Here is a 27,336-nt window from a genome sequence, read left to right on the forward strand (position 1 = left end):
AGCAGGTGCCGCCCCTAAGTGGGAAATCCGGCCCTAGCTGCCGTGCTGCAGGTTCCCCCACTGCCAGAAGTGTCCCCACGGTCCTCTGCACCAGCGCCACATCTTTTATCAATGGGTGGGGTTCACGGCACCCCCCTCCTGCGATTTGCGCCCCCCCCGCGACCCTCCCTTCCATGATTCGCGCCCCCCTCCTGTGATTCTAGCCCCCCCTCCCACGATTCGCGCCCCCCCGTGATTTGCGGACCCCCCTCCCGCGATTCATGGCACCCCCCGCGGCACCCCCGCGATTTGCGGACTCCCTCCCGTGATTCTTGGACCCCCACGGCACCTCCCGCGCCCCCCTTCTACGATTCGCACCCCCCTCCCCGCGCCCCCTCCCGTGATTTGCAGACTCCCTCCCGAGATTCGCGGACCCCCCCTCCCGCGATTCACGCCCCCCCCTCCCGCGATTCACAGCAACCCCCGCATCCCCCCTCCCGCGATTCGCGGACCCCCGCCCCCCCCCTCCCTTGATTCACGGCACCCTCCCGCGATTCACGGACCCCCTCTACCCCCCCTCCCGCAATTTGCGGACCCCCCCTTCCCGCGATTCAAGCCCCCCCGCTCACCCTCCCGCGATTTGCGGACCACACCTGACCCCCTTCCGGCAATTCCCCCCCAGCGGACCCCCGCGACTCCGCTCCTGCATTTCACATACCCCCGTGAGAATGGGGGATCCTGTACCGCCACAAGCAGGTGCCGCCCCTAAGTGGGAAATCCGGCCCTGCTGCAGGTTCCCCCACTGCCAGAAGTGTCCCCACGGTCCTCTGCACCAGTGCCACAACTTTTATCAATGGGTGGGGTTCACGGCATCCCCCCTCCTGCGATTTGCGCCCCCCCGCGACCCTCCCTTCCGTGATTCGCGCCCCCCTCCTGTGATTCTAGCCCCCCCTCCCACGATTCGCGCCCCCCCCGTGATTTGCGGACCCCCCTCCCGCGATTCATGGCACCCCCCGCGGCACCCCCACGATTTGCGGACTCCCTTCCATGATTCACGGACCCCCATGGCACCTCCCGCGCCCCCCTTCCACGATTCGCACCCCCCTCCCCCCGCCCCCTCCCGCGATTTGCAGACCCCCTCCCGAGATTCGCGGACCCCCCCTCCCGCGATTCACGCCCCCCTCCCGTGATTCAATGCAACCCCCGCATCCCCCCTCCCGCGATTCGCGGACCCCCGCGCCCCCCCCCCTCCCTTGATTCACAGCACCCTCCCGCGATTCACGGACCCCCTCTACCCCCCCTCCCGCAATTTGCGGACCCCCCCTTCCCGCGATTCAAGCCCCCCCCCCCGTGCCCCCTCCCGTGATTTGCGGACCCCCCTGACCCCCTTCTGGCAATTCCCCCCCCAGTGGACCCCCGTGACCCCACTCCTGCATTTCACATACCCACGTGAGAATGGGGGATCCTGTACTGCCACAAGCAGGTGCCGCCCCTAAGTGGGAAATCCGGCCCTAGCTGCTGCGCTGCAGGTTCCCCCACTGCCAGAAGCGTCCCCACGGTCCTCTGCACCAGCACCACAACTTTTATCAATGTCTTGCCCACATACCACTATTATACAGCCTCCTGCTCTCGTGCACCCTTACTCCCTCCCCGTGGGAGGAGACGCTCACCCACTGCCGGGAGCTGCATACTGTCCCCCACCCTCCTCCAGTTCTAGGGATGGTTTATGGCCAATGTTGAATACTTTTGCCATCGATGTGGGAGGACCAGATGGTTTCCCTACATCAATGGCAAAGGAGAACCGATCAAGTTTCAAATTTTTTTAAGGTGCCGGGACACAGAGCATAGCCCCACCCCCCCCCACCCCCCACCCCCGGAAGTCCCGCCACCGAGTTCTGATTGACCCACGGCCTATTCAGTCAGATATAATGGATGACCATCGATAGCTACAACCAACAATCGATGGTTATCCAAGTAATATGTTACTACAATCGATGGCAGGGTGCAAAATCGCCATCAATGCCAACCATCGATGGCGTCTGCACCAATGCCCATCCCTACTCTGCAACAGCCAAAAACCTTTACTACCCCTCATGCCCACACACCTCTATCACTGCCCTGCCTCCTGTTCTCCTGCCCCGTAACTTCCGCCAGTGGGGACCCGCTCACCCTGTGTTGCCCACATTCACCTATCATGCTTTACCACCCAGCCTCCTGCTCTTATGTACCCTAACTACCACCCAATAGGAGGAGACACTGACTCAGGGGCACCGTCCTGTACTCCTGTGCTGCCACGCTGGACCCTCACCCACTGGCAGAAGCTGCACAGTGTCCCCCACCCTCCTCTTTAGTCCCCCGTATGCCCACACACCCCTATCACTACCCAGCTTCTTGCTCTCCTGAACCGCAACTTCCACCACTGGGGAGTCACTGACGCTGTGTTGCCCACATACCCCTATCATGCCTCATAGCCCAGCCTCCTGCTCTCATGCACCCTAACTCCCACCCAGTAGGAGGAGACACTGACTCAGGGGCACCGTCCTGTACTCCTGTGCCACCACGCTGGACCCTCACCCACTGGCAGAAGCTGCACAGTGTCCCCCACCCTCCTCTTTAGTCCCCCGTATGCCCACACACCCCTATCACTACCCAGCTTCCTGCTTTCCTGAACCGTAACTTCCACCACTGGGGAGTCACTGACGCTGTGTTGCCCACATGCCCCTATCATGCCTCATAGCCCAGCCTCCTGCTCTCATGCACCCTAACTCCAACCCATTAGGAGGAGACACTAACTCAGGGGCACCGTCCTGTACTCCTGTGCTGCCACGCTGGACCCTCACCCACTGGCAGAAGCTGCACAGTGTCCCCCACCCTCCTCTTTAGTCCCCCTTATGCCCACACACCCCTATCACTACCCAGCCTCCTGTTTTCCTGTGTCGTGACCTCCGCCAGTGGGGAGCCGCTGACTCAAAAACACCCTACTATACTATTGCACACACACACACACACCTAGGGTGACCAACTCATCCCTTTAATTCGGGACACATATTAATTACACAGGTTCTGTAGCAGTTTAAAACCAGGTGAAAGCCAGCCACAGAACCTGTGTAATTAATATGTGTCCCGGATTAAAGGGATGAGTTGGTCACCCTACACACACCTAAACAACACACACACACCCCCACACCCGCTAATGTCACTGTACCCTCCACACTATCAATGTACATCTTACTCTGTAACCGCTTTTTAATTAAACAAAACAATACACACCCCCTTCCAAATCATATGCTTTCTATTTAACACATTTCACCTAAAACTCAAGTTGCAATACAGGGCATCTTACATACAATTCTAACCATATTTCTCACAATACAAACGTTCACAAATTAAGGGGGCGCAGCCCCTTACGACGGTGTGAAGAGCGCCCGTAGGGAGCTATGAATCACCTATTTTGTATATATGTGATAAGCGCTGCTTACATGCTTATAGCGTGATTGTGAGGGTCAGAAATCGGTGAAAAAAAAAAAGAGGGGCGTGGCCATGGGAAAGGGGGCGTGGCCATACATTCAATACCTGTGTGTGCGAGAGTGGAGAATAATCACTTTACCTGCCCTGCTCCACGTCCCCCGCCCAGCGCTGGCCCTCTCCTGCTGTGCTTTATTGAACCTGCTGCCCTGCACAGTGTACACTCCAGACAGCACGTTCTCCAGAGTTTACCCCGAGCAGGAGGCGGGCCGGCCGTGTCCCCCCTTGGTGCACCTTGGGAGTTGTAGTTTTATTTGCAAGCTCCCCCTCAAGCTCCCTGTGGAATAGCCAGCAGTCGGAAACTACAGCTTCCAGAGTCCCCGCAGCTGAGACTGAGAGGTGCTGCGGCTGAAGCTTAAAATTCGGTACAGGGGAATTTATCCGGTACAGGCCATTAAAAAACGGTACTGTACCGGGTAAATCGGTACAGTTGGAGGGTATGCAGCATGGATGCAGTATGAACTTAGCAGAGACTGAAGATCGGTACTTGTGTATTATCACGGCGCCCCCGATTTCCATCGCAGGGCATTGTACGATGAAAAATCGCATCGCATGCGATGTGACGTGATTTCACCCGATTTTTTATTGTACAGGCACCCAGATGCCTTATTACCATGTTAAATGCCCCCCCCCCCCCCCCGACCCGATTTTTAATTGTATACCCACCCTCATGGGTCATGAGTATGTTAAATGCCCCCCCCATTGTTAAAGCCACCCCACTATGAACGCCAACCCAAAGCGTGGCGAGCGCAGCGAGCCCGCGAGGGGTGGCGGTACGCGTCCTCCGACCTTTTCATACCCCCAGTATCCACGTTGGCGTGGAGTTGATCTTATAAAGTGTGGCAAGCGTAGCGAGCCACTGAGCCCGAAGCGTGGCGAGCCCCGCGAGGGGACGCGCATAACTTCACAGGTATACGCGGCTCGCTACGCTCCGGGCTCGGTGGCGCGCTGCGCTCGCCACACTATATAAAATCAACTCCATGCCAACTTGGATAGTGGGGGTATGAAAAGGTCGTAGGACGCGTACCGCTGCCCCTCGCAGGCTCGCTGCGCTTCGTGTTGGCGTTGATAGTGGGGTGGCGTTAACAATGGGGGGCATTTCACATACTCATAACCCATGAGGGTGAGTATACAATTAAAAATCGGGTGTCGGGGGCCCATTTAACATGGAAATCAATGGAAAATCTGGTCCATCGCATCGCATGCCATTATAATGGCATGCAATGCGACGCGATATAAAAATTGTATACACAGCCCCAGGAAAAGGCTGAAATCGGGTCCATCGCATGCCTTAATTAGTGGCATGCGATGCGATGCAATGGGCGCCGTGATAATACACAAGTACCGAAGATCTCAAATCAGGTAAACTGGAATAAACAGATCCATGGCAAACCAATGGACTACTGGAACCAGCGTATATGATCTATGTAAAAATAAATCTAAAGGTGCGTACACACTTACAAATTTTCTGTCTGATCTCTCTGGTGGGAACAGAAACCTGGAAATGTATGGGAACAAATGACAGACAAAAATTTCCACCCAAATGCAGAAAAACAGAAAAAAATAATATATGCTTTGATAAATTTGTTATATCAGAACGATTAAACAATTTGTCTGACTGATCACTGTCGGTTTTCAAGTGTTTGGGAACAATTTTTTTATTGTCATTTGCTCCCATACATTTCCAGGTTTTTGTTCCCACCAGATAGATCAGACAGAAAATCTGTACGTGTGTACGCACCTTAAAATACCTCCCAGACCGAGTAGCCAACATCATACTTGCCTACCTGACCCTCTCCATGAGGGAGATAATGCTCTGTTCCTGGCCTTCCCTGGTAATGTATGATTGCCATCACCTGTGGTGAAACACCTTTTTTTATCAGTTACCTAGCTCCCCACAGGTGCTGGCAATCCTACATTATCCATACCTCCCAGCATGCCCCTCTCCAGGAGGACACAATGCTCTGTTCCTGGGCTTCCCTGGTAATGTATGATTGCCAGCACCTGTGGTGACACCTTTCTTTTCAGTTACCTAGCTCCCCACAGGTGCTGGCAATCCTACATTATCCATACCTCCCAGCATGCCCCTCTCCAGGAGGACACAATGCTCTGTTCCTGGGCTTCCCTGGTAATGTATGATTGCCAGCACCTGTGGTGACACCTTTCTTATCAGTTACCTAGCTCCCCACAGGTGCTGGCAATCATAAATTATCCATACCTCCCAGCATGCCCCTCTCCAGGAGGACACAATGCTCTGTTCCTGGGCTTCCCTGGTAATGTATGATTGCCAGCACCTGTGGTGACACCTTTCTTATCAGTTACCTAGCTCCCCACAGGTGCTGGCAATCCTACATTATCCATACCTCCCAGCATGCCCCTCTCCAGGAGGACACAATGCTCTGTTCCTGGGCTTCCCTGGTAATGTATGATTGCCAGCACCTGTGGTGACACCTTTCTTTTCAGTTACCTAGCTCCCCACAGGTGCTGGCAATCCTACATTATCCATACCTCCCAGCATGCCCCTCTCCAGGAGGACACAATGCTCTGTTCCTGGGCTTCCCTGGTAATGTATGATTGCCAGCACCTGTGGTGACACCTTTCTTATCAGTTACCTAGCTCCCCACAGGTGCTGGCAATCATAAATTATCCATACCTCCCAGCATGCCTCTCTCCAGGAGTACACAATGCTCTGTTCCTGGGCTTCCCTGGTAATGTAGGATTGCCAGCACCTGTGGTGACACCTTTCTTATCAGTTACCTAGCTCCGACAGGTGCTGGTAATCCTACATTATCCATACCTCCCAGCATGCCCCTCTCCAGGAGGACACAGTGCTCTGTACCTGGGCTTCCCTGGTAATGTATAATTGCCAGCACCTGTGGTGACACCTTTCTTATCAGTTACCTAGCTCCCCACAGGTGCTGGCAATCATACATTATCCATACCTCCCAGCATGCCCCTCTCCAGGAGTACACAATGCTCTGTTCCTGGGCTTCCCTGGTAATGTATGATTGCCAGCACCTGTGGTGACACCTTTCTTATCAGTTACCTAGCTCCCCACAGGTGCTGGCAATCCTACATTATCCATACCTCCCAGCATGCCCCTCTCCAGGAGGACACAATGCTCTGTTCCTGGGCTTCCCTGGTAATGTATGATTGCCAGCACCTGTGGTGACACCTTTCTTTTCAGTTACCTAGCTCCCACAGGTGCTGGCAATCATACATTATCCATACCTCCCAGCATGCCCCTCTCCGGGAGGACACAGTGCTCTGCTCCTGGGCTTCCCTGGTAATGTATGATTGCCAGCACCTGTGGTGACACCTTTCTTATCAGTTACCTAGCTCCCCACAGGTGATGGCAATCATACATACCTCCCAGCATGCCCCTCTCCAGGAGGACACAATGCTCTGTTCCTGGGCTTCCCTGGTAATGTATGATTGCCATCACCTGTGGTGACACCTTTCTTATCAGTTACCTAGCTCCCCACAGGTGCTGGCAATCCTACATTATCCATACCTCCCAGCATGCCCCTCTGCAGTAGGACACAATGCTCTGTTCTTGAGCTTCTCTGGTAATGTATGATTGCCAGCACCTGTGGTGACACCTTTCTTATCAGTTACCTAGCTCCCCACAGGTGCTGGCAATCATACATTATCCATACCTCCCAGCATGCCCCTCTCCAGGAGGACACAATGCTCTGCTCCTGGGCTTCCCTGGTAATGTATGATTGCCAGCTCCTGTGGTGACACCATTCTCATCAGTTACCTACATGACCACAGGTGATGGCAATCCTACATTATCCATACCTCCCAGCATGCCCCTCTCCAAGAGGACACAATGCTCTGTTCCTGGACTTCCCAGGTAATGTATGATTGCCAGCACCTGTGGTGACACCATTCTCATCAGTTACCTAGCTCCCCACAGGTGCTGCCAATCATACATTATCCATACCTCCCAGCATGCCCCTCTCCAGGAGGACACAATGCTCTGTTCCTGGGCTTCCCTGGTAATGTATGATTGCCAGCATCTGTGGTGACACCTTTCTTATCAGTTACCCAGCTCCCCACAGGTGCTGGCAATCCTACAGTATCCATACCTCCCAGCATGCCCCTCTCCAGGAGGACACAATGCTCTGCTCCTGGACTTCCCTGGTAATGTATGATTGTCAGCACCTGTGGTGACACCTTTCTTATCAGTTACCTAGCTCCCCACAGGTGCTGGCAATCCTACATTATCCATACTTCCCAGCATGCCCCTCTCCATGAGGACACAATGCTCTGTCCCTGGCCTTCCCTGGTAATGTATGATTGCCAGCACCTGTGGTGACACCTTTCTTATCAGTTACCCAGCTCCCCACAGGTGCTGGCAATCATACATTATCCATACCTCCCAGCATGCCCCTCTCCAGGAGGACACAATGCTCTGTTCCTGGGCTTCCCTGGTACTGTAGGATTGCCAGCACCTGTGGTGACACCTTTCTTATCAGTTACCTACCTGACCACAGGTGCTGGCAATCATACATTATCCATACCTCCCAGCATGCCCCTCTCCAGGAGGACACAATGCTCTGTTCCTGGGCTTCCCTGGTACTGTAGTATATTTTTGTGCATGTAATAGGAGGTCTACAATTCCCTACAATTGGGAGCCCCGGCTGTGCCAGATTATTAGTAATACTACCATCTCCTCACCACCATCAGTCACCAGCGCCTGATCTTCCTGTTTGCCTGACTTTAGTTATTGCCGGCAATGATCTGAAGTCAATTAACTGAAGTATAGTTAAATATTGCGCCCAAAAAGAAACAGTCGCTGTGAGGTTGGCATTTTTAGAGGATATTTTGCACATCTCTCACAGCAACATTGGCACTCAAAGGGTTAATCTATCCGGTATATAGACTAACACGAACGATAGATAGATAGATCGATATTGGGGTGCTGGATGACTGGCCGATGGTCAGGATCCTAACCAACAGGGGCTATTCTCTCGTGGAGGTCCACAACTCCCATAGAGGCAGAATAGAACCGAGCCCACAAGGGGCATTTTTGCACCAGCCCCTTGGTCTGAGTACCGGCGGACGGTATTCCGATATCAGTATACTGACCGCCGAGATCACGCCCAAGGGCGTAACTACCATAGGTGCAAGCGGTGCAGCTGCTATGGGGCCCAGAGCTGAAGGGGGCCCATCTTTGCTGTCTAAGTATATGTTTTACATACATTTATCAGCATCAGTTGCTAAATAGGTGGCCCTTACAAACTTTTGCTATGGGGCCCACGATTATCTAGGTACGCCTCTGATCACGCCCGTCGACAGTCATACCATACCCAGATATTATGTAAATCATTTGTGTATCTATTTACACTTGTTTAATGGACCAGGTATATACTGATTCACCTCAGTCTTAACCCCAAGCATCTCTCCACCCCTATCTGGAAAACCCCCTTGCAAATCCTGCTTTTGCCCCTGCCTTTCTGGCACACTGAACAAACGGTGCTGACATTGCTCTCTGGCCCAGGGCACCAAAACGTTGATCTCTGGTTGACATCAGGGGTGACATTTAATAGGGTGCGATTTTTTTTGCAAAAACAGCCGAATTCGCACTTTTTTCCTAAATCGGTAACTTAATGGGATGCGAATTGCAGCAAAAATCGCACTTATTGCCGTGAATTTGCACATTCAGAAGTGGCGATTTCTCAATTCGCATGCAGATGTTTTCCCATTGAAAAATATAGAATTCACCAATTTAATGGTGTGCGAATTTGGAAATCGGCAAAAAAAAATGTCTAAAAATCGCCAATAAAAAAGACCAGGTTCTGACTGGCGAATTTGACTGAACCATGCACAGATCATTGAGATCTGTGGATGGTTCTGTGTTAAAATATATGTAAAAGTAAAAATAAAATAAAAAAATGGCGTGGGGTCCCCCCTCCTGAGCATAACCAGCCCCGGGCTCATATAACCGGACCTGGTTCCAAAAATACGGGGGACAAAAAGCGTAGGGGTCCCCCGTATTTCTGAAACCAGCCTCGGACTCTTGGACCAGTCCTGGTTCCAAAAATATGGGGGACAAAAAATCTGGGGGGGTACCCCGTATTTTGAAACCAGCACCGGGCTCCAACAGACCTCGGTGCCATGCCACTGCCAGGGGGCACTTTTTAAATAAGGTCCCCCGGCCGAAACATGAGCACCGTGGCTGGTCAGCCTTGGACGGGGTACCTGGGAGAGTGGGGACCCCCCCAAGGCTGACCCCCTATCACCGGCGTCCGTGGCCAGTGGACGCCGGCCTGATAGGGTTAATTCACACATTCAAGTCTCCAAGTCCCAGCAGACCTCCCCCACATGCTGGGACTTGGAGAACCAAGCATGCGAGGCATTAATGGGCCCGCTGGGACTTGTAGTCCACCTGTAAAAAGAATGTTAAAATAAAAGACACACACACTTAAAAGTATAACTTTATTACACACATAGTTGCCGATTTATGTTTTTGCTGGTGGGTGCTCAAGCCAAAAATATAGGGGAGTGGCTTCATGGGAAAGGGGCGTGGCTACAACATATTACTGATTTATATTACGCAGCAAGCACAGTTGTCTCCAATATTCAAATTATATCAACAGTGCCAAATACATAAATGCCCACACAGTGCAGGTACAAAAATCCCCCCCACAGTGCCAAATACATAAATGCCCCCACAGTGCCAAATACATAAATGCCCACACAGTACCTGTGCCAGCGACGAGGGATGTGGAGTGCAGTGCATGTGGAGTGCAGTGGGACACAATGTGATATTGTGCGATTTTGAGCAAAATCGCACATTTGAAAAAAATCGCACTACACTAAATCTCGCCCCAGGAGTGAAATCCTTTTTTTCCTGATCCATCCCTGGGGGGAAATGTAATAGGATGAGATTCAGAAAGTGAGAGATTTGGTAAGAAATCTGGCAATCCAGTTTGATTTTGCCGTGTAAATGATTGCCGCTTTAAAAAAAACTGCAGATTTCTTACCAAATCTCTCACTTTCTGAATCTCTCATCTTATTCCATTTCATTCCAGGGATGGATCAGGAAAAGTGAATCGCTACCAAATACAAACCCCCCAGTGTCAGCCCTGTCCCCATTCCCCCCTAGTGTCAGCCCTGTCCCTCCCCTCAGTGTCAGCCCCCCCCTCCCCCCCAGTGTCAGCCCTGTCCCTCCCCTCTGTGTCAGCCCCCCTTCCCTCCCCTTAGTGTCAGCCCCCCCCCAGTGACTGCTCCTCTGTCCTCCTCCCCACAGCCCTCCCAGGCACTGCTCCTCTGTCCCCCCACCCCAGGCACTGCTCCTCTGTCCTCCCCCCCACAGCCCCCCAGGCACTGCTCCTCCGTCCTCCCCCCACAGCCCCCTAAGGACTGCTCCTCTGTCCTCCCCCCACAGCCCCCCAGGCACTAGCGTGTAATCCTTGGTGACTCTGGGCGGGATGTAGTACAGTAGGAGCCCATCTCATCTATCTTCCTTAGGCCATGGCTCACCGTGGCTCACCATGGCTATCCTATTGTTCTCAACTGCAATACAATAAATAGAACAATACAGTACTATGTTTCTGGAAAAATAGGTCCAGGAACTCCAGGTCGGGGGGTGGATCAATTAAATAAAAAATAATATATATAATAGAGAGAGGGAGGGAGAAATAGATGTATATATTGTATTTAGAAACAAAGGCACTCACAGGTGACTTTAAAATAAAACGTATCTTATGGAAAGTACATTTTCAGTTCCTGATGATGTCATATTTAATTAGAGGTTCAGGAACTGAGTTCCTGCTGGTTCCTGCTGAAAAATAGCACTGGAACAATAGAGTAGGGGATTAGCAGAGTAATCCAATTACTCACTTAATCCTATTATAGAGATAGATGGCAGTGGCTCCCACTGTACATCGCCGCCCTTCACCTGCCAGCCGCCGCGATGCTACCGCATGTACTAACATATGCGGCTAGCATCGGGTTGCGGTGACGGAGACCCCCGCGATACCTGTGTTGTGGTCTGCGGGGGTCTCCGTCACATCCCGGCAGCTGCTAGTGTCCCCCTGCGTCTCCTCCTCCCCCCTGCACCCGGCTGTGACACCTGCTGGGGGAGGAGGAGATCAAAGGAGGACGGGAGGAGGAGGGGCGCGGACGGCGGGCGGCGATAGAAGAGGGTGGAAATACCCTGCCAGGCGAAGACGGGGCGGACGGGTATTGGTACATAGGAAAATGCGGTAAAACCCCCGTTTTACCGCATTTTCCCTTTAGTACATCCCGCCGTCTGTCACTGTTGCTGCTGCAGCCTGCTGAGCTCCTAAACACATGTGACAGTGCAGGAGCTCAGAAAATATGCGGATACCGATTCCATTCTATTAGTAGGCAGGGCAGAGCAGGGCTGACTTGGGGGGAGATTCTCTAAAACTCTCCGCCCCCCTTCGCCGCCCATCGCAAATTATAATTATCGCATATGTTCTAACATGTTCTAAGAGCTGTCCTTTGCGGTGAGAGTCACCGGGTCCCGGCAGCTCCCCCTCCCTCCCACACCCGGCACTGCTGCTGCGCCGGGCTCTGCTCCTCCCTGCACCCGGAAGAGGATCAGTGCAGGGAGGAGGTCACAGGTCCGGGCAGCACAGCTTTGTGCTGCCCGGACACAGGTGAGGGGGGCGGGGGTCCGTGCGGGGTGGCGGGGGGTCGTTGCGGGGCGGCGGTGGGATGCGGTAGAAGCCCATTGGCTTCTATGGGGCATCGCCAGATTTTTCTGCCGATGCCCCCGCTGTGGTAACCCGGCGGGGGATGTTTACAGCTTACCAAAATGCGGTAAAAACCCTGATAACGGGGTTTTTACCGCATTTCTAGCTTAGAGAATCTCCCCCTTGCTCCTGGTGCCAGGTGAGCGGGTGACGAACTTCACCATCCGGCAGCTGGGGGGTTGGCCAGATGCTGCTGAGTAGAGGGGGGACGTCCATATGCAAATTCCGTGGTCGCCCGGCGCTCAACATAGTGACACCCAGGAGGCAGTGCTGAAAGCGCTGAGAAATGGATGCACAAAATCGGCCCACAAGGCCATTGGCCCTTCTGGCATTTGCTAGAAGTGCCAGATGGCCAGTCCGGCTCTGGTCAGAGCACAGCCTGCTGAGCAGAGCGCAGAGTCTAGGACACAGAGGGGGATCCCCAATGTGTATGAGCACCCCATCTGTGTCCTAGGCTTGGTGTTCTGCTCAGCTGGCTGCACTGTAACTGACAGACCATTCGCCTGGTGGACAGCTCAGACGCACTGTCACTGGCCTTGGCGGTAAGAGTTGGGGAGTATGTATGTATGGGAGGATTTAATCCTAAATAAATAGCACACACAAATGAAACAGGAAAACAGAGGTTTGCGGAGAGAAGATTCTTTCACTGTATATTGCCTGAATTATCCTGGGTTGCATCCACATGTCAGATATAGATATAGAGATCCTGTATAGAGACCCACTCATTCATAAGAGAGTGATGTGATGCGTGGTCATGTACCATACAAGCAGAAGTAAGGAGCAAGCGGGCTGGTGGGCTCTTTCCTGCATTATGAACTTAGGCCAGGGGTGTGGGAGGGCGAGCCGCTGCTGATTGACTCTATGCGCGCTGTGCGAAGACGGCGTCTGACATCAGATGCCGGCTCCTCACAGCACGCACAGAGCACGGGCAGGCTGGCTCCAGGCTCTAATATGGCCGCGCAACTAGCATGCCTGGAGCCAGCTGCAGTGCGGACGGCGGCCAGCAAAATAACTTTGTGCACACAGGGAACAGTGCAAAGAAGGGAGCGGGTCGGGCGGGCAGGCGGGATGCACAGCTCCGGCGCCATTTGATTTCCTGGAGCCTGTGCTCCACCTGCTCCGCCCTCCCTAGGCCCCTGCCCTTAACTAGTCAGCCCTGGCCGTGGTCCCTGGGGGAGTGGGTACCCCACCAATAAAGAGCCCCCACCTCCAGGGCACCCACGGGTCACGGCTGAAGTCCGGAGCTATCGCTGGCACCCCTGGTTGGCGGGTGCTGAGTTGATAGTTTCCATGTAAAATTAAAATACATTTTCTGTTTTACCTGTAAGTCCCAGAAAGGCTCCTATGGGAAGTTAATTGAAGCTAACCACAAGGTTAATAGTGGTCACCTCTTGTGGTTAGCTTCAATTAACTTTGAGCTCAGCGTAATTTCTTGGCTTCCATTATAGAACTCAATGTTATTTTCATAACATTGAGTTATATGGGATGCGGAGAGACAATCATCGGCGGACCATTGGCAAGTCAGCGGGATACCCGTCACTTGCGCTAAGCAGCAGCATGTCCTCAGTTTGCATGGGTACTGCATTTTTTTTTATCCCTTGGATGCATTCAGGGACCAAAGAGGACTAGATTTACACTGGATATAGGTGAGTATCCTTTTACAGGTAATCTTTGGATCTACTGGACAAGAAGATCAAAGGGCCACATGTGAATTTAGGTGAATATATGTTAGTGTGAGTGGAGTGTGCATGTATGTTTAAAAAAGTTTGACTTTCAGGGTTGTTTGTGTGTTTATTGTAATATTTGTTTTATTTGTGGTACTACAAGTACCAGCAGGCACTTTAATGCTCCATATGCTGATATTTGTGGTTCTCCAAGTTCCAGCACGTGTGGGTGGGGGTAGGGACTTGTAGTTCCACAGGTGCAACACAAGTTTTATTCTAAATGTACACTAAAAGCCATCAACTCGGCACCCACCGCCCAGGGTTTCTTGGGTTTAGCACCGGGCTTCAGCCCTTGCCCTTGGGTGCCCTGGATGGCTGACTAGTTAATGCCACAGCTGCCGGGACCGATATAAACATGTCCCACATCTGTGTAATTATCTTACTGACTCAAGGAGCTCAGTGCTGGCTTTAGCAATAAGGGACCACTATCATACCGCCCAACTTCTTGAGCTATAGAAGAGGAATGCGCGTGTGCCTGAAAAGGGGGCATGGGCTATGCAAATGAAGGTGTGACCTATGCAAATGAGGGTGCCATCGGGCCACGCCCCAGTTTTTCACCCTCTCCGTCTCTGAATAGAGGTTGTGCGCATGCGTCCAGGGCCGGTGCAAGGCACCGGAGCGCCCCAGGCGAGTTGGGGTGGGGCGCCCCGGTGCCGGGGGTACCCGTTGCGCCGACTGGGGAGCGGGCAGGGGGGTCCAGACTGGCGTCTGACAGGAGCCAGCCCTGCAGTGGTGTCCTTGCCGCGCGGGTACCTCCTGCAGCGCTGAGTATATAGCTGGCGGCGGTGGCGGGTCCCTTCAGTGAATAAGAAATAACTAGCGCTATGCGGCGGCGCGGGAAGCGCTTCTGTTTTGAAAACACTGGCCGCACGGCGCACGCTGATTGGCTGAGATTCAGTTGGGAGGTATGCACTATATAGTTTTGTCTCCTGTATTTTTGGAACCACGACCGGTCCAAAAGCCCAGGGCTGGTTCTTTAAATATAGTGGGGCCCTACACAATTTTTTCCCTGTATTTTGAGAACCAGCACCAGCTAAAAGAGCCTGGGGCTGGTTATATTATATTTTGATACTATTTTACTTTTCTATACAGAAGCACTGCACGGATTACGATGATTTGTGTAGGCTTCTGCAAACTGCCAAATGGTGGTCTATTTGCTATTTGTATTTTGAGCTGAATTATCAGCAGGTGTAATGGTTAGCATTACTGCATCAGTGGCCGTAACTGTGCGGAGTTTGTATATTCTCCCCGTGTTTGCGTGGGTTTCCTCCGGGTACTCCGGCTTCCTCCCACATTCCAAAAATATACTGGTAGGTTAATTGGCTTCCAACAAAATTACCCCTAGAATGTCTGTGTGCGTGTACATGTGGTAGGGAATATAGATTGTAAGCTCCTCTGGGGCAGGGACTGATGTGAATGTTCAAATAGTCTCTGTACAGCGCTGCGGAATATGTGTGCGCTATATAAGAAACTGGTAATAAATAAATAAATACTAAGTAAAGTAAATATCTGTGTTGTCCTGGTGCCCATGAAAACTCCTGCCAAGTTTGGCCGATGGTCTATTGATTCATGCATGCCACATTTGTACCCATTTGATCTTAGTAAATTTTGCCCTTCATGTATGTGTCTTGACTTTTCACACAACCTCAAAGATCACCAAAGACCACTGACAAAGAATGATGCAGTCTTGTGCCATGTGATCAGCCATAAGCAAACTGCAATGCTTAGTTTAACCACAGGATGGCAGTGTACCACTACAATCTTTCTGTGGGATCATAACTGTGACAAATAGGGTGAGATTTAATTGGATGAGAGATACAGAAAGTGAGAGATTTGGAAAGAAATCTCTAGTTTTTTTAAAGCGACAATCATTTACACTGCAAAATCAAGGCAAAGTCCAAGAGATGACGTCCTGAGAAGTGAGAGGCAAAGTCCAAGAGATGACATCCTGAGAAGTGAGAGGCAAAGTCCAAGAGATGACGTCCTGAGAAGGGAGAGGCAAAGTTCAAGAGATGACGTCCTGAGAAGGGAGAGGAAAAGTCCAAGAGATGACGTCCTGAGAAGTGAGAGGCAAAGTCCAAGAGATGACGTCCTGAGAATAGGAAAGGTGTTTGAAGATGGATGGGAACCGGTGAAAGAGGTGATCTACAGTAAGTACTTATTTTCACATTATTTTAGTAATATTAACATTGATAAATTGGCCACATATTGGATAATTAAGTATGATTCAGTGTTCCAGCCGAGTTACGACTTAGCTGGTCACAAACGTGATCGGGTCTGTTTTGGTTAATAAAAAGCAGCTTATTTACTAAGCTGCCATGTTCTCAGAATTCATATTTTCCGATGGTGAATTGATTGATTTGTGTTTGGCAGCAGCAGAGTGTCACTGCCGAACATAAAATACGCACAGATCAGTGAGATCTGTGTGACGCTTCTGTTTGTAAAAGTAAAAGACAGTGTTAAATTTTTTTAATGGGCCCCACACACAGGACAATATTAAGCCATTTTCTGAGCGATTTTACCTATTTTCAATGATAGCACATACAGCCATTACAAAAGCGCGGCCCTGCAGCCCTGAATCTGGCCGTGATTAATAACGGCCCCACTAGTAAATGCAGAGCACTTCCTCAGAACATCTCCCGCACAGCAGGCGGTGAGCAGCGCCTTCTGAGCAAGTGCTCTGACTCTGCCTTGCCTCTTCACCTGCCTGCCGTCTAGTGTGACAGCAAAAATTACTAGCTGACAGCGCTGTACGGATGGCCACAGCCAGTTAATCATGACTTGCTGCGTCATTGCCCCGCCCCCAAGGGCTGGCTATATTAGCCAGCTCCAGACAGGGGGCAGCCAGTCCGACGGCGGAGGAGGAGCAGAGAAGAGCTCCTGAAGACCAAGTCCTGGGAGGCGGTGGCCATGCAAAAGAGCTCCCCAAAAACTCCCGGCCTGGACTGACTAGTTAGGGTGGGTAATGCTTTGGCCATAGGACTCGTCAAGTGTGTCCCCTGGCTATGGCATTACACCCTCTGCTAGTGGAGCCTGGTGCTGGGGACCCCTACTTATTTTTCTAAAGAAGATGTCACTCCCCCCAGGCTTTATTCCAATCCATTATTTTAATTTGGAGACTTTTTTATTCCCCTGAAGTTACTGAAACACTTTCAGTGAGAAATTTGAAATCTCTCATGCTGAATCTCCCTTTATGAATTGCTGGCACAAATCTCTCCGTGTGTAGGGCCTTTAAGTATAACCAGCCCTGGGCTCTTTGAGCCACTGCTGGAAACGAAAATACAAGGGGAAAATGTGTAGGAGTTACCTGTATTTAAAGATCCAGCATCTGGTTCCTGAACCGGTCGTGGTTTCAAAATACTGGGGACAAAAGATGTAGGGGTCCCCCATATCTTTAAAACCAGCACAGGGCTCCACTAGTCAGTAAGGTAATGCCACAGACAGGGGACACTTTTATATAGGTCCCTTCAGCCATGGCATTACCCGTTAACAAGTCAGCCCTGGCCGTGGTCCCTGGGGGAGTGGGTACCCCACCAATAATGAGCCCCCACCTCCAGGGCACCCACGGGTCAGGGCTGAGGTCCGGAGCTATCGCTGGCACCCCTGGTTGGCGGGTGCTGAGTTGATAGTTTTCATGTAAAATTAAAATACATTTTCTGTTTTACCTGCAAGTCCCAGAAAGGCTTCTATGGGAAGTTAATTGAAGCTAACCACAAGGTTAATAGTGGTCACCTCTTGTGGTTAGCTTCAATTAACTTTGAGCTCACCGTCATTTCTTGGTTCCCATTATAGAACTCAATATTATTTTCATAACATTGAGTTGTATGGGATGCGGAGAGACAATCATCGGTGGACCATTGGCAAGTCAGCGGGATACCCGTCACTTGCGCTAAGCAACAGCATGTCCTCAGTTTGCATGGGTACTGCATTTTTTTTTTAATCCCTTGGATGCCTTCAGGGACCAAAGAGGACGAGATTGACACTGGATATAGGTGAGTATCCTTTTTTTTTTTTTTACAGGTAATCTTTGGATCTAATGGACAAGAGGATCAAAGGGCCACATGTGAATTTAGGTAAATATATGTTAGTGTGAGTGGAGTGTGCATGTATGTTTTAAAAAGTTTGACTTTCAGGGTTGTTTGTGTGTTTATTGTAATGTTTGTTTTATTTGTGGTACTACAAGTACCAGCAGGCACTTTAATGCTCCATATGCTGATATTTGTGGTTCTCCAAGTTCCAGCATGTGTGGGTGGGGGTAGGGACTTGTAGTTCCACAGGTGCAACACAAGTTTTATTCTAAATGTACACTAAAAGCCATCAACTCGGCACCCACCGCCCAGGGGTTCTTGGGTATAGCACCGGGCTTCAGCCCTTGCCCTTGGGTGCCCTGGATGGCTGCCTAGTTAATGCCACAGCTGCAGGGACCGATATAAACATGCCCCACATCTGTGTAATTATCTTACTGACTCAAGGAGCTCAGTGCTGGCTTTAGCAATAAGGGACCACTATCATACCTCCCAACTTCTTGAGCTGTAGAAGAGGAATGCGCGCGTGCCTGAAAAGGGGTCATGGGCTATGCAAATGAAGGTGTGACCTATGCAAATGAGGGTGCCATCGGGCCACGCCCCAGTTTTTCACCCTCTCCGTCTCTGAATAGAGGCTGTGCGCATGCGTCCAGGGCCGGTGCAAGGCACCTGAGCGCCCCAGGCGAGTCGGGGTGGGGGCGCCCCGGTGCCGGGGGTACCCGTTGCGCCGACTGGGGAGCGGGCAGGGGGGTCCAGGCTGGCGTCTGACAGGAGCCAGCCCTGCAGTGGTGTCCTTGCCGCGCGGGTACCTCCTGCAGCGCTGAGTATATAGCTGGCGGCGGTGGCGGGTCCCTTCAGTGAATAAGAAATAACTAGCGCTATGCGGCGGCGCGGGAAGCGCTTCTGTTTTGAAAACACTGGCCGCACGGCGCACGCTGATTGGCTGAGATTCAGTTGGGAGGTATGCACTATATAGTTTTGTCTCCTGTATTTTTGGAACCACGACCGGTCCAAAAGCCCAGGGCTGGTTCTTTAAATATAGTGGGGCCCTACACAATTTCTTCCCTGTATTTTGAGAACCAGCACCAGCTGAAAGAGCCTGGGGCTGGTTATATTATATTTTGATACTATTTTACTTTTCTATACAGAAGCACTGCACGGATTACAATGATTTGTGTAGGCTTCTGCAAACTCGGCTGCCAAATGGTGGTCTATTTGCTATTTGTATTTTGAGCTGAATTATCAGCAGGTGTAATGGTTAGCATTACTGCATCAGTGGCCGTAACTGTGCGGAGTTTGTATATTCTCCCCGTGTTTGCGTGGGTTTCCTCCGGGTACTCCGGCTTCCTCCCACATTCCAAAAATATACTGGTCGGTTAATTGGCTTCCAACAAAATTAACCCTAGAATGTCTGTGTGTGCGTGTACATGTGGTAGGGAATATAGATTGTAAGCTCTTCTGGGGCAGGGACTGATGTGAATGTTCAAATAGTCTCTGTACAGCGCTGCGGAATATGTGTGCGCTATATAAGAAACTGGTAATAAATAAAAACTAAGTAAAGTAAATATCTGTGTTGTCCAGTTTGGCCCATGAAAAGTCCTGCCAAGTTTGGCCGATGGTCTATTGATTCATGCATGCCACATTTGTACCCATTTGATCTTCGTAAATTTTGCCCTTCATGTATGTGTCTTGACTTTTCACACAACCTCAAAGATCACCAAAGACCACTGACAAAGAATGATGCAGTCTTGTGCCATGTGATCAGCCATAAGCAAACTGCAATGCTTAGTTTAACCACAGGATGGCAGTGTACCACTACAATCTTTCTGTGGGATCATAACTGTGACAAATAATGTCTGGAGTTTGTATCTTCTTGAGCTCGCCCATCAGATGGACAGAGCAGTATTTAATGTTTTTTTTTTTTTTTTCAGATTATTTCATTATTATGCTTTATTTCGAAAGCGCCAATGTAATATGTAGATCTGTGCATTTGCAAAATCTCCTAAAAAAAACTTTTTTTTTTCACATGGTCATTATGGGGTATTGTGAGTAGAATTTGAGGACAAAATTAATTTAATCCATTTTGGAATGAGGCTGTAACACAGCGGTTCTCAAACTGTGGGTCCTGACCCCAAAGTGGGTCCCGACCTTCTCAGCATGGGGTCACGACTCCATGTTGCTGACCATCAGGCTGATGACTTTTCTAATCTCAGTCAGTGCTTCAAGGAGTCTGAGAAATCTGTTGAATTGTCTGTTATTTTAGACTCCTCCCATCATTCTGTACCTCCACAATGTATATGCTGTCTTCTGACTACACATGTGATATGACGGCCTTCTGCAGTCACTTGGTCCTGGAATTATATTTATTGTCTGATGGGGTCCCAGATCCAAATAGTTTGAGGACCCCTGCTGTAACATAACAAAATGTGCAAAATGTGAAGCGCTATGAATACTACAGGTGAACCGTCAATGAGCTAAGGAATAGTCTGCATACATTAACATGGCCTCTAGGTGGCGCTCTCCCCAAGCTTCTCACTTTTAGAAAAAGATCATTCCACAAAATGATACAAGTCTCTATTCGCAAGGATGAAAAGTTCTCACTGTTTTGGGCATGAAGCTGGAGAAATGGGTACGGGTCATAGGGTCAACATGCATTAGGTCAACCACTGAAGGTTGACATGACTGAAGGGCGACATGGGGTTATGTCAATAGGGTCGACACAAGCATTAGGGTGACAGTTAAAAGGTTGACACTGGGTTTTTCACTTTTTTTACCTGAATGTCGACACAGTCAACATGGACACTGTAACATAGCACTGCGTCCCCATGCAATGCTCGCCATGCTTCAGGCACACTATTTTATTCTCCCTCCATGCCCTAGTCGATGGTAGGGCATGAAATACCGCCTGCTGGCACATAGCTAAAAAAAACAGTGAAAACCCCTATGTCGACCTTTTGACTGTTGACCTTCCCCATGTCGACCTAATGCTTGTGTCGACCTAATGACCCTGTTGACCTAACCCCATGTCGACCTTCAGACATGTCAACGTATACCGCAGGGTTGCCGACTTTCTTATTCTCCTCTCCGGGAGAAGCCCGGAGAGGAGAGTTTCAGTAGCCGCTCAGGGGGCGGGGCTTAATCGTGACATCACTAAGCCCCGCCCCCATGCTGGTAAACCAGCGAATTCAGGGATCTCCGTTAAGGGGGCGGGGCTAAAATGGCGCAATTGTGTCATTTTAGCTCCGCCCCCTCCTCTGAGACCTGAGGATTGTGGCATTTTAATGCCGCGATCCGGGGGTCAGCGGGGGTCCCCCCCTGAATCCGGGAGGGTTGCCCACCCTTCTGGGGGGCCGGGAGGGTTGCCCACCCTTCTGGGGGGCCGGGAGGGGGACCCGATTTTCGGGAGACTCCCGGAAATTCCGGGAGGATCGGCAACCCTGGTATACCGGTGAAACACAGGAGAGGCACATTAGAGGGCATGAGGGTGGTGAGATACATGGGTGGTGGGGTCTATGGCTCGACAGACAAAGGGTTATGAGTCTATAGAGGCACAGGTGGGGGCAGGGGGATGGAGAGATACACTGCAGCATGAGGCACAGGTGGGGGCAGGGGGATGGAGAGATACACTGCAGCATGAGGCACAGGTGGGGGCAGGGGGATGGAGAGATACACTGCAGCATGAGGCACAGGTGGGGGCAGGGGGATGGAGAGATACACTGCAGCATGAGGCACAGGTGGGGGCAGGGGGATGGAGAGATACACTGCAGCATGAGGCACAGAGAGTTTAAAGTGGACTGTGTACAAATCACACCAGGACTCTGAAGATCTGCAGAAGTGTGACTTTTCTAGCTGCAGACATGATAAACAATTGCTGCAGAGTCACTTCCAAGTGGATGATAATGATGCAGCTTTTGCCATCCACATTAAAGCCAAACTAACGACGGGAGAGGTACAGTATAGTGCACTTACCATTACCAACACTTTTGCATATACCAACAACCATGTATTGTGTAACTGATATATATACACAACTGTTCCTATATTTATATTGTGACAAGGAATCCCATACACTGGATGAGATGAGTCTTGGTCTTTATTTTGTAGCAAGTAATCAGCATAGGCAGGGATGGTTACAGCAATGCAGCATACGGATGTCACAGCACAGTACAAACACTTGAGTATGTTCCAGTGGTGCCTACTGTAGCCCACACCCCCGGCCTATCACCTGGGCAGATAATCCACCATCAGGTGCAATGACCCCTCTGCCCTGGAAACACTTATATCAGAAAGCCACAGGTGCTGCTAATCAGCCCAACCCTGATTACATCAGTTTCCCTACTGCAGCTCTAAAACCTGGACCGGATCCTCCACATTACCTTCATGTGGAGGTATGTTGTCCCCGCCACACTATATATGAAATGGATTTACATTGTTCCGGGTATACAAAAAGTTAATATTTCTCCATACATACAGTTGTTCCTTATTTCCCTTATATGCAATTGATATATGTTTATTAGTAGGAGCATTGTGACGCCATATTTGAAATAAACCGTATTTCCAGCAATACACGCTTCACTGGATCACAGACAACCTGTCAGTCAGCGCACAAGACTCTCTACATGCTGGCGCATAACACCGTTGTATTGACTTACCCTAATATGTCCCCTGGTTGGGTGCTGCCTTTTTATTATTAAACCAGAGTCCTGTTCACAATTATTGACTTGTGTGCATTGTATTAATATTTGCAACAATATGCAACGATAGAAACTGCAATAGGTTACTGAGAATGAAACCATTATTCCCAGTGTACCCAGTACAAACCCTCGTTGTGGCAGCTCTGTGGTCTGCAGCAAGTGAATGAAATGGGGATCCCGGCGTGACCTCTAATGATCTCCTGAATGCAAGGAAAGCCGCAGATAACAAGCGCATGCTAAATCGCATTTGATTTGCTCATTCCCCAGCTTTGTACATGCTTTTGTTAAATATAAATGAAAACGCCCGTGGTTATTATAAGGCCGTAAGATATAAATGTGCAATAGATAATATTCCAGGTCCCCAAGAAAGGCTGGCCCTGTGACAATGTGCACGGTAATGTTACAGAGCCAATACATCCAGTGTCACCTTGTGTCACACCTCATCCCTGGGCTTAGCCACGCGGGAGAACTGAGCACTCAGCAGTCATTTCCAGTCGCTGACATTCTGAGCCGCATATCGTGATTGCAATTGTGTTCCTGTTACACTTCGCTTAGCCCATAATGTTTTCATTGCTTTCCTGGTTGTAAGGATTGGTTCATAGTTACAGACATGCGGGGTGATTCAGACAAGCTCGTAGAGGGCTGAATCAGTTCCCTTGGCCGATGGTAGGGTTTTGTGCATGTGCGTATATATAATCCCCCTTCTACAGTCGTCTAACCCCCCCCCCCCCAAACTCTACCTAACCATCCCTAATAATGCATACCCCTGACCTTCCAACCCTGAAGCCTAAACCAACAGGATAAACCCAACCCCCCAGCTCCACAGCCAAACCCTCCCCCGCAGCCTCAACCTAAGCCTCCCTACTAGCACCTGGCCTTCCTACCGTACTGCCTAAGCCAACCCCCCAACCAATGTTCCCTCTAATTTTACGAAGGCTGTGTGCGGCAAAAGATTTTGGCTGTGCAACTTTGGAAGGAAATTTAAATTTGTGTGCGTCACTTATATATAACTGGAAAATGACATTCAGCATTTGTGTTAACTTTACTTCAAAATGATATTAAACATTTAAACATTCAAAACACAGCACACAATGTAGTTAATGGGTGAAACACACATTAATTGAGTCCACAAATGCAAAAAGGGACCACTGCTGCTTTGTGCGCTCTGTTGTAATGTCTGTGCGCACGCTTGTCGAGTTGTGTGCGTGCGCACGTGCGCACAGCTTAGAGGGAACACTGCCCCCAACCCTGCAGCCTAACACCCCCCCCCCCCCCACTTACTATGGTCTAATCCCCCCGCAGACTCAGCCTATCCCTAACCTTCCTTCCGTGCTGTCTTAACCAACCTCCCTGCTCCACAGCCTAACCCCCATTTGAAAGTCCCCCCCCCTTCCTACAGTCTATAACCCGCCCCCCCCCCCCCCCCCCCCCCCCGCGTGCAGCCTCATACTAACTCTCCTTCTTCAATTTTTTGTTTTACCAGTTATGTATATAGCGCCCACATGTTCCGCAACATTTTACAGAGAGTATATCAGTCCCTGCACCGGTGGAGCTCACAATCTATATTCTCCACACAAACATAATCATTAGGTTTTTTTATTTTTGTCAGCAGCCAGATATATAACTATATTTTTTGGGGTGTGGGAACAAACTGGAACAGCCGGATTAAACTCACACAAACATAGGGAGGACATGCAAGCTCCACACAGATGACAGCGCATTGAACTTGTGATCTTAGTGTTCTGGTTTAGCAATGCTAACCACTACACCAACTGTGCTATGCCTGTGTCCTACTAACTAGCTTTTTAAAGCAAGAGCTTGTGACACCTTTACACTGTTTCACCCTTGTTACAGCTGATCATTGAAGGAACTTTTTTGCACTTTTTTTGCACTTAAACTCTGAAGCTCATTTGAAACAGGGGGAGATGTATCAAGCTTTGGAGGGGATGCAGTCATTTGGTCTACAGCATGATGGTCGACAGTCATTAGGTTGACACCATTAGGTCGACATGGGAAAAGGTTGACAAGGGTCTAGGTCGACATAGGGAAAGGTCGACACGGTTCTATGTGGAAAGGTCATTAGTACCACAGGTCGTTAGTTCGACAGGTCATTAGGTCGACAGTGTCTAGGTCGACAGTCAAAAGGTCGACATGGGGTTTTTCACTGTTTTTTGAGCCGACATGTGCCGACAGGCGGTATTTCATGCCCTACGATCCACTAGGGAGTGGTGGGAGAATAAAATAGTGTGCCGAGCGTAGCAAGGCACCGTGCCTGATGCATCGCGGGCGCCGCTCGCGATGCGAGCGGATGCGGTGCACTTTAAACTGTGTCCATGTCGACTGTGTTGACATCCAGGTAAAAATAACAGTGAAAAAACCCATGTCGACCTTTTGACTGTCGACCTAGACATTGTCGAACTAATGACCATGTCGAACTAATGACCGTTTGACCTTTTCCAATGTCGACCTTTTCATATGTCGACCTAATGGTGTCGACCTAATGACTGTCGACCATCAGGCTGTAGACCAAATGATCCCAACCCATTTGGAGAGAGCTACAGTAGTACAGTGAAGAAGTTGCGAAAAGCTTCTAGCTGTCATTTCATAGATGGGCCCTTATTCTGGTTGGTGCGGTAATATCCACGTGCGTTCGTGCCACCGATGTTTTGTGTCTGCGCATGTGCAGAGGCGTCTCTGCGCATGTGCGAGCGGGGCGTATGGCCAAATCCCGCATGAAATGTGAACACTCCGAACAGGGGGTGGAGAGGGGCGTGAAGGGCTATTTGGGCTCATTACCATATGCATACGCCCCGCGTTTCATGGGCGTTCCCATGCAAACGCTGGGCGTACGTATGGTAATGCAGTTGTGACGCACGTGTAGGGGGCGGACATATGACATCGCCGGATGTCAGCTGCCCGCCCAGATCCCTGCTTTTGCACGGAAAAATGTCCGTGTGGTCTGAGGTTGCGGGAGCTGGTGGACCACTCGGTCCTGCATTCGATGGTCAGCGACCATCGAATGATGGGGGAGGTTCCCTGAGATGGAGGAGGCGTATTCCGTGAAAAATACACGTGCGGTCCGTTCGGCCAGCTTCTTACCACGTACGGACGGAGTTGGCGATCCGTATGGAAGGCGGGGTTTCGCACGCACGGTCCTGGCCGCATATTCGGATCCGGCCGCACTGATCAGAATAAGGCCCATTGTGCTACGTACATGACCTGTATAAAGTGGTTTGGTTGCTATGGCCAACTACTCAACTTATTCTCTCGCCAATGCTTGATACATACAGGCGTTCAAGAGACTTTTGATCTTCTCCCTGTGAACTGAATGCAAGGAGAGCAATACAATCTCCCAGCATCCCACATCCTCTCAGATTTATCTCTGCCACACTATCGGAAGTAACAAAATATCTACTCCTTGCGGAAGTACATCAGGTCAGAAGCCACCACAAGAGCCTGATTTGGTGGTGGTTCATATATTGCATAACACATGGGCATTTTATAAAGTCTGAGTAACTATTTCACCCATATGCTGAAGGCATGAGCCTGGCGTATGTACACATTTCTGGTTACCTATCTGCCTGCGATAATTACATTGAGCTCCGACATCATCTGTTGTGCGGGGTGAGTAGGAAGAAGGCGGAGCAGCGAAAGCTTCATTTATACCCAACAAGAAGGAAGTTCTCTGTAATTCCCATCTGTAGTATAGACCACAGCAAAGGCCAAGGGCTAACTAAGGTTAAACCAGTGGGCAAGTTAGTTAAACGTTATAGAAAGAAAAAAAAAACTTAATTTAAAACACATTCTCCTTGTTAATTCCTGACTTAAATTTTCTGACATTTTTTTTTTTCTCTCTTTCCTGTCCAAGTATCAAATTAAAATATTTCGGAATGTTAAGTGAAAATGGCAGCCTTTAATCAGAAAAAATAAAACGGCCGATAGATAAAAGGCGTAATTATTGCATTGAACGTGACATGTTTGAAAGCCGGGTTCGGAATTCCTGGAAGAGTTGGGGAATTTAAAAAAAAAAAAAAGAAATTTTTGGAACAAAAAGATTGCACCATATTTATTAATTCTTTGTACTGTCCCGTGCAATTTTACGCTTTAAAAACAAAACATATATTTTGTTGATAAGGGACTCTGGAGAGAAGCAAGATTGGCTGGTCTGGTGCCTAGAAATATGTTTCTCTCTTTTTTCCCCCTACATGCTACATGTTATGACAATTTGTGTTAGGTCGATGCCAGTAAATAAAAGTTTTTTGTTTTGTTTTTTAGCAAAAAATTTTAGCAAGTTGCTTTACTCTGGGTTTTGCATATCTGTAATCTATAGATATACCGGGTGATAAATCGGGAGTTGAAAGAAAAATACTTGCTCTTTCATACACAATTCCAAGACAAAAGGGCGAAATACACAAGAAAAGTAACTGTAAAGCTGTAAAGCCTGCATATACAGAAACACACGTATAATCCTCATTAACTGCAAAATGATCTATTACACTGTATTTAAATGACATATAAAACAAACACAAATACACTATCATTTTTTTTTTAAATTGCTATGGTCAAATCATTTGAATTGAATGAAAAGATTATCTGCAAAACAGAATTCTCCAAACTTAAGGTGGCCATACATTAGAAAGATATTGTACCCAAT

Source organism: Crinia signifera, chromosome 5 (genome assembly GCF_055691185.1).
Source record: "Crinia signifera chromosome 5, ASM5569118v1, whole genome shotgun sequence".
NCBI classification, from domain to species: Eukaryota; Metazoa; Chordata; class Amphibia; order Anura; family Myobatrachidae; genus Crinia; species Crinia signifera.